The sequence below is a fragment of the Ceratotherium simum genome, chromosome X, assembly GCF_057802395.1.
Source record: "Ceratotherium simum simum isolate JZ-2026a chromosome X, ASM5780239v1, whole genome shotgun sequence".
NCBI lineage: Eukaryota > Metazoa > Chordata > Mammalia > Perissodactyla > Rhinocerotidae > Ceratotherium > Ceratotherium simum.
Window position 1 is genome coordinate 44165318 of NC_141940.1, and position 10100 is coordinate 44175417.

Consider the following 10100-nt stretch of genomic DNA (forward strand, 5'->3'; position numbering starts at 1 on the left):
TCATATTTTGAAACTATATTATTAGATGCATAAAAATTTATAATTATTTTATATTTCTGGTGACCCTTTTATCATTATGAAATGTCCCTTTTTGTCTTTACTAATGCTTTTTGCTTTAAAGTCTACTTTCTCTGATATTGCTATAGCTACATCAGATTTCTTTTGTTAATGTGTGCATAGTATCTCTTTTTCCATCCTTTTATTTTCAGCCTACTGTGGCTTTATACTGAAGGTGGCTCTCTTCTAAGAAGCATATAGTTATTTTTTTAACCCAGTCTGGCAAGTTTTGTCTTTTAATTGGAATGTTTCGGCTGTTTATCTATGATGTAATGACTGGTATATTTGGACTTAAATCTACTCTCTTACTATTTGCTCTCTATTTGTTCTGCCTGTTCTATATTACTTTTTTCTCTTTTCTCTTGCCCTCTTTTGGGTTGCTTGATGATTTTTTTTAGAATTCCATTTTTCCTCTCAATTACCTTGTTCATTATCCATTCTATTACTATTCTTGCAATGGTTACCCTAGAGACTACAAAATGCATCCTAGACATTATTAAAGTCTAATATAAACAATTTTACCACACTGTCCATCATTGAGTGCTTATAAATAAATATTAGATCTCTTGCCTGCATTCCCCACTCCCATCTGAGATCCCAAAACCTGTGCTTTCCTCTATATGTCACTGCCTTGGAAACCTAGTGATGTCAGCCCTACACCTCAGCCCTTTAGCACAAGGAAAGGATTTTTATTTCCCTTTCCTCATCTCATCAAGAGAAGTTGATGAACTGGCACCTATATGTGTCATTTCATAATATATGTGCACCATTCCAAGCAAATGTAACACAGCTAGATCCTGCTCCCTAGAAGTCCATTATCCAAAAGGGGGAGCAATGTGGTAAAATTGGGAAGTTATGTGTGTCAAAGCCAGGGTAAGAACCCAGGCTGTATGGAACTTGGAAATGTTTTACTCTATCTCGACCTATCTTGATTTATAGGTATAATTTGGTATTCTTGACTCTACCACTAGATGTCAGCAAATCTTAGAAAGGGATGGCCTGTTCAGGTTGTGGGATTGTGGGTGTTTATTCCTATTCTTTTTTTTTTAATGTATTTCCCAAACGTTCTTCAAAGAACATGTATCAGTTAAATTCTAGGAAAAATAAGATTAATATTACCCATAGCAGGCATTTAGTAATGGTGAGCATTATATCCATTCTTCTTTGTTCTAGAGCAAAATAATACAGTTCATTTCCACTACCAAGCTACCACTGGGTATCTTACTTCTGTAACCCCAGTATCTTTCCCAAAGACAAGGCTTGTTCTCACCCTCCCTGAGACTCAGTTGCTACATCTTTAGTATGAGGATAACAATTCTCCCTCAAAGCGTTGATCTAAGTATGTAATGCCACCATGTACATGCAAGGGCCAAGCTCTGTGCAAATTGATCCCTCCCAATTAAAGAGGCACAGAGGGAACACAGGAGTGCCTTGAGGGAGCAGCCCACAGTGCAGGTTGCCCAGAGCACGGAGCACTTGAGAGACAAAGCTGGAAATGTAGTCTGGATCCATGGGGTGGAGAATGCAACCTGGGGAAAGGAGTTTGCAGTTCTCTTTGGCAGATAGTGGATCGCCTCTGAGGGTGTTTGTGTGATGATTTCAGAGCTAGCTTCAAGGGAACTGCTCTGGGCAGCTGTGTGTAAAGTGGTCTAGACAGAAGCAGGTGGAAGGTGTGGGAAGCCATTGCAGAGGTATGGTACGTGGGGGCTTAAACCACCTGCTTTCCCCCCAGGGTGCCCTCTCTATAGTGTGAACAGGTTAGCAGACCTTGATGAAGACAGAGAGAGAGAGACGAATAAAGTATATATGAAACCGAATAGATATCCTTTTGGTCTCTTTATATAAAAAAACATTTTTCAAACACAATTTGTATCATCTTATACAAACTATTTAATAAGCAACTTTAAAAATAATATTTTGTTTCTTCTAAAAAAATGCCTTTTCTTTAAAAAAGAGAAAAAATGGAGACAGAACAGATGCCACCTGGTGATCAGAATCAGAGTTGCAATACAGAAAGTCTCCCGATAGGAGGCTTTGTAAGGATAGGAGAAAATTAGGGAAGGATTTAGACTTGGCCTCGGTCAGGTCTTTCTAGAATTTACTACCCACTGGCAGCAATCTCTCTGAATATAGGACCTTTTGTGGTCTCTAGCCCTAAAACTAGACATCTGTCTCCTGCCCGAGGTGAAGAGAAAGATGCATGTGTAAGCATGTGATTACCTGGAGTGAAGAAGTTTGAGACACAGAAACACACACATACAGAGACACACTATCAAATCAGTTGCCTTAATCTACTCTTTTCCCAACAAACCAGTATATTGTGAACACATTTCTAGAACATAATATATGTGTACCTAATTTTTGTCAGTTGGGTTACATATTTTTGCTCTTTACAAATTTTTATCTTAATAAATTTTCCTAATTTCAAAATTTCAAACAAAACAAAAGCATATATGTGTAAATTGAAATTATCCTGGGGCCGGCCCGGTGGTGTAGCAGTTAAGTGCATGCAGTCTGCTGCGGCGGCCCCGGGGTTCGGATCCCGGGCGCGCACTGACGCACCACTTGTCAAGCCATGCTGTGGCAACGTCCCATATAAAGTGGAGGAAGATGGGCACAGATGTTAGCCCAGGGCCAGTCTTCCTCAGCAAAAAGAGGAGGATTGGCGACAGATGTTAGCTCAGGGCTGATCTTCCTCACAAAAAAAAAAAAGAAGAAAAAAAAAAGGAAATTATCCTGTGTATCCCACTTGCCTGACCCTCACTCCCTTGACCCAAAGATAGTCACTGAAAATAGACAGGTGCATATTCTCCAGGTATGTTTCTCTGTACATAACTTATTAATGTATAGTTACATATAAACAAAAATACATAAAATATACTAAAATACACATATTTTTCAAAATTGCAATCATGTTATACATATTCTTCTGCAATTTGTCTATTTCACTTAATATGATATCTATGATTTTCACTAGCATTCATTAGCTAATGTTTATTGGGCACAAATATTGCTCTTTAAGTGAATTTTCTGTTGACATCATTGACCACCTATATGTTGGTTAGTAAGTCTGCCTAACGTATCAGAAATATGAACCCCAAATATTTTCTCTCTACTTTTCACAAACTTTTACCTTTTCTTCTGCCATACACAGTGTTTTAAATTTTTCAATTTTAATAATGAAAATTATACTGCTTTGTAAGTCTATAATTATTACAAAATAAAGTTTATTTTAAAAATAAATAGTAAATCACATCCATTAGGATAGCTATTTTTTTTTAAAGCAGAAGATAACAATTGTTGGTGAGGATGTGGAGAAATTGGAAACTTGTTCATTGCTGGTGGGAATGTAAAATGATGGAGCCACTGTGGAAAACAGTATGGCAGTTCCTCAAAAAAATTAAACACAGAATTACCATATGATCCAGCAATCCAACTTCTGGGTATATACACAAGAGAAGTTAAAGCAGGGACTTGAACAGATATTTGTGCACCAATGTTCATAGTAGTATTACTCACACTGACAAGACTCTCTCTTTGACAAAACTTTAGTCAGGCTCTTATGAACCCTCTTCTCAACTAGGTCTTGACCTTTGGACTTCCGTGCTCATTTTTGCATAGTCCAATTTAAGCAAAAATTCAGCTAAGTCAATTTGGCAAGAATACCCACCCTTGATATCTGATCACCCTGACCTGTCTTCAGCAAGAATCCTGATCAGGTCAGTTTAACTAGTATCTCCCCTTTACCCCTGATATTTTCACTTCTGTTCTCCATCCACTGAGCCCCACCCTGTTTCTTGGTTATAAATCCCCACTTGCCCATGCTGTATTCAGAATTGAGCTCAGTTCTAATCTGAGGTCTCTTTTCTCCTATCACAATAGTTCCCTAATAAAATCTGTTTTTACTGCTTTTACTATATAGCTCTGGTTTTCTTTAACAATAGACAAAAGATGGAAACAGTCCAAATGTCCATTGATAGATGAGTGGATAAACAAAATATGGCATATCCATACAATAGAATATTATTGAGCCTTAAAAAGAAATGAAATTCTGATACATGCTACAATATGAATGAACATTGGAAACAATATGCCACGTGAAAGAAGCCAGACACAAAAGGACAAATATTGTATGGTTCCACTTATGTGAGGCACCTGGAGTAGTCAAATTCATAGAGACAGAAAATAGAATGGTGGTTGCCAGGGGCTGGAGGAGGAGGAACGGGAAATTATTGTTTAATGGGTATGGAGCAAGATGAAAAGAGTTCCAGAGATGGACAGTGGTGATGGTTGTACAAACAATATGAATGTACTTAATACCACTGAACTGTACACAAAAAACATTAAAATGGTAAATTTTATGTTATGTATATTTTATAAATAAATGAATAATACAGCTCATTATAATAGAAATTGAGCAGTACCCTAGGGAGCGTCAAGTGCCACCTCCCAGGGAGATTAGAGGGCTCAGAGCCCTGGTGGCTTCAGGACACAAAGGGCAAAGCTTTAGAGTAATTCCAGGCCTCACTACTTATTTCTGCTAACCTAGCACACACTCAAGGATAGGGATTACGCATGTGCATGAATATCAGGAGGCATGGTTCATTGGGGCCATCTTATTATTTTTTTTATATTTCACAATTTATATTTTTTATTAGAGTCCACAGTCTGCTAAATAAAAGCAGTAACAAGATATTTCACAAATTATTGCACAATTTAAATCTTATGAATTTAATTTCATAACAAATTAGGTGCATATTCATACTGGCTAACCTAAAAATGCTATGTTTCATCTATGGTCTAAAATATTTTAATCTACAAGAGATTTAGTTCCAGCGCTAAAAATAATCCCATCATTATAATTTTTTTTTAATAATTTTTATTTTTATTTTATTTTTTTTGTGAGGAAGATCAGCCCTGAGCTAACATCCATGCTAATCCTCCTCTTTTTGCTGAGGAAGACCAGCTCTGAGCTAACATCCATTGCCAATCCTCCTCCTTTTTTTCCCCAAAGCCCCAGTAGATAGCTGTATGTCATAGCTGCACATCCTTCTAGTTGCTGTATGTGGGACGCGGCCTCAGCATGGCCGGAGAAGCAGTGCGTCCGTGCGCGCCCAGGATCCGAACCTGGGCCGCCAGTAGCAGAGCGTGCGCACTTAACTGCTAAGCCGCGGGGCCGGCCCCCATTATAATTTTTTTACATGTTTTACAACAAAAAGTTTGTGCTCTTAATCAAAAAGATCCAAAGACTAATGCAGCACGTAAAAAATAATTTTACAAAAGATCCAAGAGAACATTTCAAATCCACTTTTATTTTCTTTTTTCCTCCTCACACACAAAACTTCCCACATACCACATTTCTTGCAGCTATAAAGTCGCTTGATATTGGTCAGGCAGCATTTTATCCCTAAAACTTTACTGGCATCAAAATATCACAGTTAACCAGTGTTAAATCTATAAAATATTTACATAGCACAGCACATTAAGCTTTACACTTGGCAATTAAACCAAATATAAATAGGACAAAACTCCCACTCTACATGTTCAGAATCAGGTGTTCATAGTCCCTATCTGGCGACTGTACCCAGGTTCAAAAGGCAGCAGAGGCAACAGGCAGTTACTTCAGAAGGTATTGAACACTATGACCTGGAAGCACATTATGATGTCACCCTAGTGCCATGTACCACCCACCTTTCTCCAAGGTGGTCTCATAATTCCAGAATGGCAGGTCCAGCTGATAAAAAAATGAAGACAGACAACACAATATCTACTCTGTGGAGATATCCTAACTCATACTATGCAAGCACTCTGATTTTGAACACAACTCGTCCTTAAAAACTTGCCACGATCATCCTGGTTTTTAGGGTGGGTGATCCATCAATCTTGCACTCTACTGTTACTTCTTTTATGGTACTACTAGCATCAAAGGGGACCTGGATAGCAACTAATGGCTGTAGATAACTCACATGCAGTTTTTTCCCATAATATGGAAAATATTTTAAGTCTATAATTCCATTGGGAGGATAAGTTGATAGAGTTGCTGTGTTTTCATCCTTTGAAATACATTCTATCCTTGGTTCTCCTTGAGTCTTTAATCCAATTATTCTGTTCATTTTCACAAGAATACAAGAGTTTCCTCTGGACTAGCAAAACTCAGGATCATCCACACCACTGCATGCTTGAAGCAAGACAACAGGAAACTGACATGCAGCATAAATTGGACCCTTCTGTTCAAAAAGTGCTCCATCAGAACAGACTACGAAATTCTTCTGTTCTTCTAAATATTAAGGCTTTAGAAACTTCTTAAGTCTTCAAGCTACCCTTAGGACCTTGGATCAGACCTACCGAATGAATATTCCAATGCAGTCACTAGTTTTTGAAAAAACATATGTCCTGGACTAGGAATCTGGTCACAATATTTTGGAACCTCATTGTTCAGATTCTGAAGCATAGCCCACATTGTGAATGAGAAAAGTGCAGCCAGGAACTCATAAAAAACTAGGTAGAAGAGCGAGATCAAACCTTTGTAAGGGTCTTTTCATTGTCCAAATAAAAGTGTATTTTTGTGTACGATGTACTTGTGTGATTAACTCATGCTGCACATTCACACAACCCACACACTTAACGCTCACTAGCACTCTTCTGACCTGTTGGAGTGGCAGCGTGGATGAGTCACAAGATAGGGCCAGGAATGGAAATTTCCTCACCCCAGGCATCAGGCAGGGTCTGTCTTCCCCAAACTGCTTGGCATCACCAGCGCGTCCACCAGAGCTTCCCCTGGCCAGCACACTCTGTACAAAGGAGGCCCAGGCACTCAGGCCCTGCATGCTTGGGGCTCCGCATGGGGATGGGGTCCTCAGCTTCCAGCACCTCTCGGCATGAGAGGCCCGGGCAGCACGTACGCTCATTGGGGCCATCTTAGTGGCTGCCTACCGCAACATGATTTGCCCATCTCTCTATATTTGTTACTGGGAACGCTTTCATATATCATGAGAATTAGCCCTAGATAACTTGTAAATATTTACTCTAGCCATTTCAGACAAGCTTTTTTGTTTTGTTTGGGTTTTTTTTTGCCATTACAGCATTTTAAATTTTTCAGTAATATTATCATTTAAAAGCAATATAGCTCACTATTTTTTTAAAAAAAAAGCAATGCCCTGGCCAGCACCAATTGCCCAGGGAGATTGGAACATTCAGAGCCCTGGTGGCTTCAGGACACAATGAGAAAGCTTTAGAGTAGTTCTGGTTTCCACTACTGAGCAGGCATTTACAAGGTGATTTCCCTGATTTACTTAACCTCTCCTAACTTTCTATAGCCTCATCTGAGTTAGGAATTTAATAATAAGTAACTTGAATAGCTGTTAAGATCAAGGGAGATCTTGGGAGCCTGGTGCTTAATCCCTCACCCACAGGGCTCCCCAAGGTGGGAGACATGAGGAAATCACAATGTTATACGAGCTGTTCTATGGGCCAGTGACTGGTCCCCTCACACTTTAGGGGGGTGACATAGTGTCACCCACTGCCTGAGTCTATGGTCCAGGGCCTAGGCACACTATACACTGTGTCCCTTTTGCTTTGACCCTGGGCCATGTACCTCCACCAGCCCTCTCAGCTCACTGTGATTCTCCAGGTACTCTGTAAAGGATAAATGCCAGTTTTGTTTGTTTTTTATTATCCACACCAGTGGATCTCTAACTGTGGTCCTTGCACCAGCAGCATCAGCATCACCTGGGAACTTGTTAGAAGTGCATATTCTTGGGCCTCACCTGGATGGGGCCCAGCAATTAGTGTTTACATGTCCTGCAGATGACACAGGGTAGTTGGAGGACCTCTGCTATAATCTAGAAATAACTGATAGAGTTTTATATGTTATCACCTCTCTGAGCCTCAGTTTTCTCAGTGGATGTGACAAATACCCTACTTCACCACAGTGGTGTGAGGAATAAATGGGAAATCCTTTACAATCGGTATCTGTTGATACTTCTGTGTTGTAAGATGAATTATCTCTTGGAGCTTGGAAAAGAATAGAAAATCCTTATGCCATTTCCACTTTTTTTAAATGTGCTAAAACTGCCCTTAAAAAATAAAGTCTTGGATGTCACTATCATGGAGGCATGAGAGGATCCTTTAGTCTCTCCCCTTCAATCTACTGCGAGTAAAACATCCATAACCCAGCAAAGGCTACATTGCCCAACACACCAAGATGCTGAAGGAATTCACACATCAGTATATACGAAGGTGGATGGATTGGGGCACATAAAGGAGGCTAAACCAAGGAACAGCAGAGGCAGAGCCCAGGATCCTGGATCCCTAGCAGCTGAGCCAGCCACCCTCAGCCCCACAGAACTCCGTGAGCAGCAGCAGAGATGCAGGTGCAATGCCAGCCAGCCAGCTGCGGTGGTACCTGTGGCCACAGGAAACAAAGCAGCAACAGAAGTGGAGCCCTATGCTCCTGGGCCCCCAGCTTCAGCTCAGAGCCTGGTAGCAGTGGCAGAGGTGTGCACAGGACTCCTACATCCCAATTGCAGTAGCGCCTGCAGCCACAAGGTAACAGGCAACAGCTGAGACAGTGCCCCGTGAACCTGGCACCCTCCCTCCCCACAATCATCCTGCCCCCACCACAGCGGCGGAGCTTCTGGCCCAGGTAATCCCAGACTTGGCTGAGGCATCAGCCATCCCACTGACCCCAGCGGCAAAGCCAGCAACTGCAGAGACACCAGCAACAGCACAGCATCAGTGACCCACACATACATACCAGGGCAGAAGAAAATTTTAAAAATCTGCCTCACGAATACTGGTAAGCAGGTAACCTTAACTTGTCCCATTTGCCAGAAACACAATTCAGATAAAAATATAAAGCGGAGAAAAGATGAGAGGTAATTATTTTATATAAACCAGTGAGTTTGTATTACTATGTTTTACTGACTCGGCTAAAATTTTAGAATGAAAGATATAAAATCTCTGCATCTGTCTGTATATTTATGTATGTACGCACATATGTTATGTATAAGTGATATTTTTCTACCTTTGAATGGTATTACCAAATTAATTTTTAAAATCCCTTAAAGGAGTTCTATTCTAATTGGCTTAGAGATAAATGAGCACTTTTATTAACTAAGTATTCCTAAAACTCTCAGAAATATAGAAACTAACCCAAAATTTTTTTAAGTTCACATGACATGGTAAATAAAGCTAGTTTTTTTGTAAAATAAAAACAAGCATGTCTTCAGAGTTGTCAGCATTAAATATGATGCAGACACAAGTTTTTTCTACCCAGGTTTACCAGTCAAACAAGCTTATGTTATCTCTTCTAGATGTTTAAGATTGTAAAACTATAAATCCAACCTAATAACAAAATGTAAAATAAAATTGAATTTCTAGATGTATGTCAAGCATGTCAGTAAGAAAAAAATGATGGAAAAACCATATGTGTAACTTTTTAGAATCTTGGCATCTGTGATATTTTTGATACTTGCCTGATTTGTCAACAAGAAAAGTAACTTAAGATGACAGCTGCCTTTGTTTAATGTCTTATGAAATTTTCATGAGAAATTCAAGCATAATTGTTAAGAACAAGTAAATTAAATAAATGTAAATGGGACAAGAGTTTATAAATGAACTTTTTTGTGTGTGTGTGAGGAAGATCAGCCCTGAGCTAACATCCATGCTAATCCTCCACTTTTTGCTGAGGAAGACCAGCCCTGAGCTAACATCTATTGCCAAGCCTCCTCCATTTTTTTCCCCAAAGCCCCAGTATATAGTTGTACATCATAGTTGCACATCCTTCTAGTTGCTGTATGTGGGACGAAGCCTCAGCATGACGGGACAAGTGGTGCGTCGGTGCGCACCTGGGATCCGAACCCGGGCCGCCAGTAGCAGAGCGCGCGCACTTAACCGCTAAGCCATGGGGCGGGCCCTATAAATGAACTTTTCAACAATAATTATGCTTTATACTATATCTACGTAAAAATAGTTTAAGAAATCTTTTTGATAACTTGAAACCTTAAAGTTATACTAAGTTAAGTTAAATGATGGATGTTCAT

The 10100-nt window shown here is 39.7% G+C and overlaps 1 pseudogene; it reads right to left on the minus strand.

Annotated features, from left to right (window-relative positions):
• Positions 1-5852: 5852 nt before the first annotated feature.
• LOC101406685 (sodium/potassium-transporting ATPase subunit beta-3-like) lies at positions 5853-7009 on the minus strand (annotated as a pseudogene).
• Between the last annotated feature and the right edge of the window lie 3091 nt (positions 7010-10100).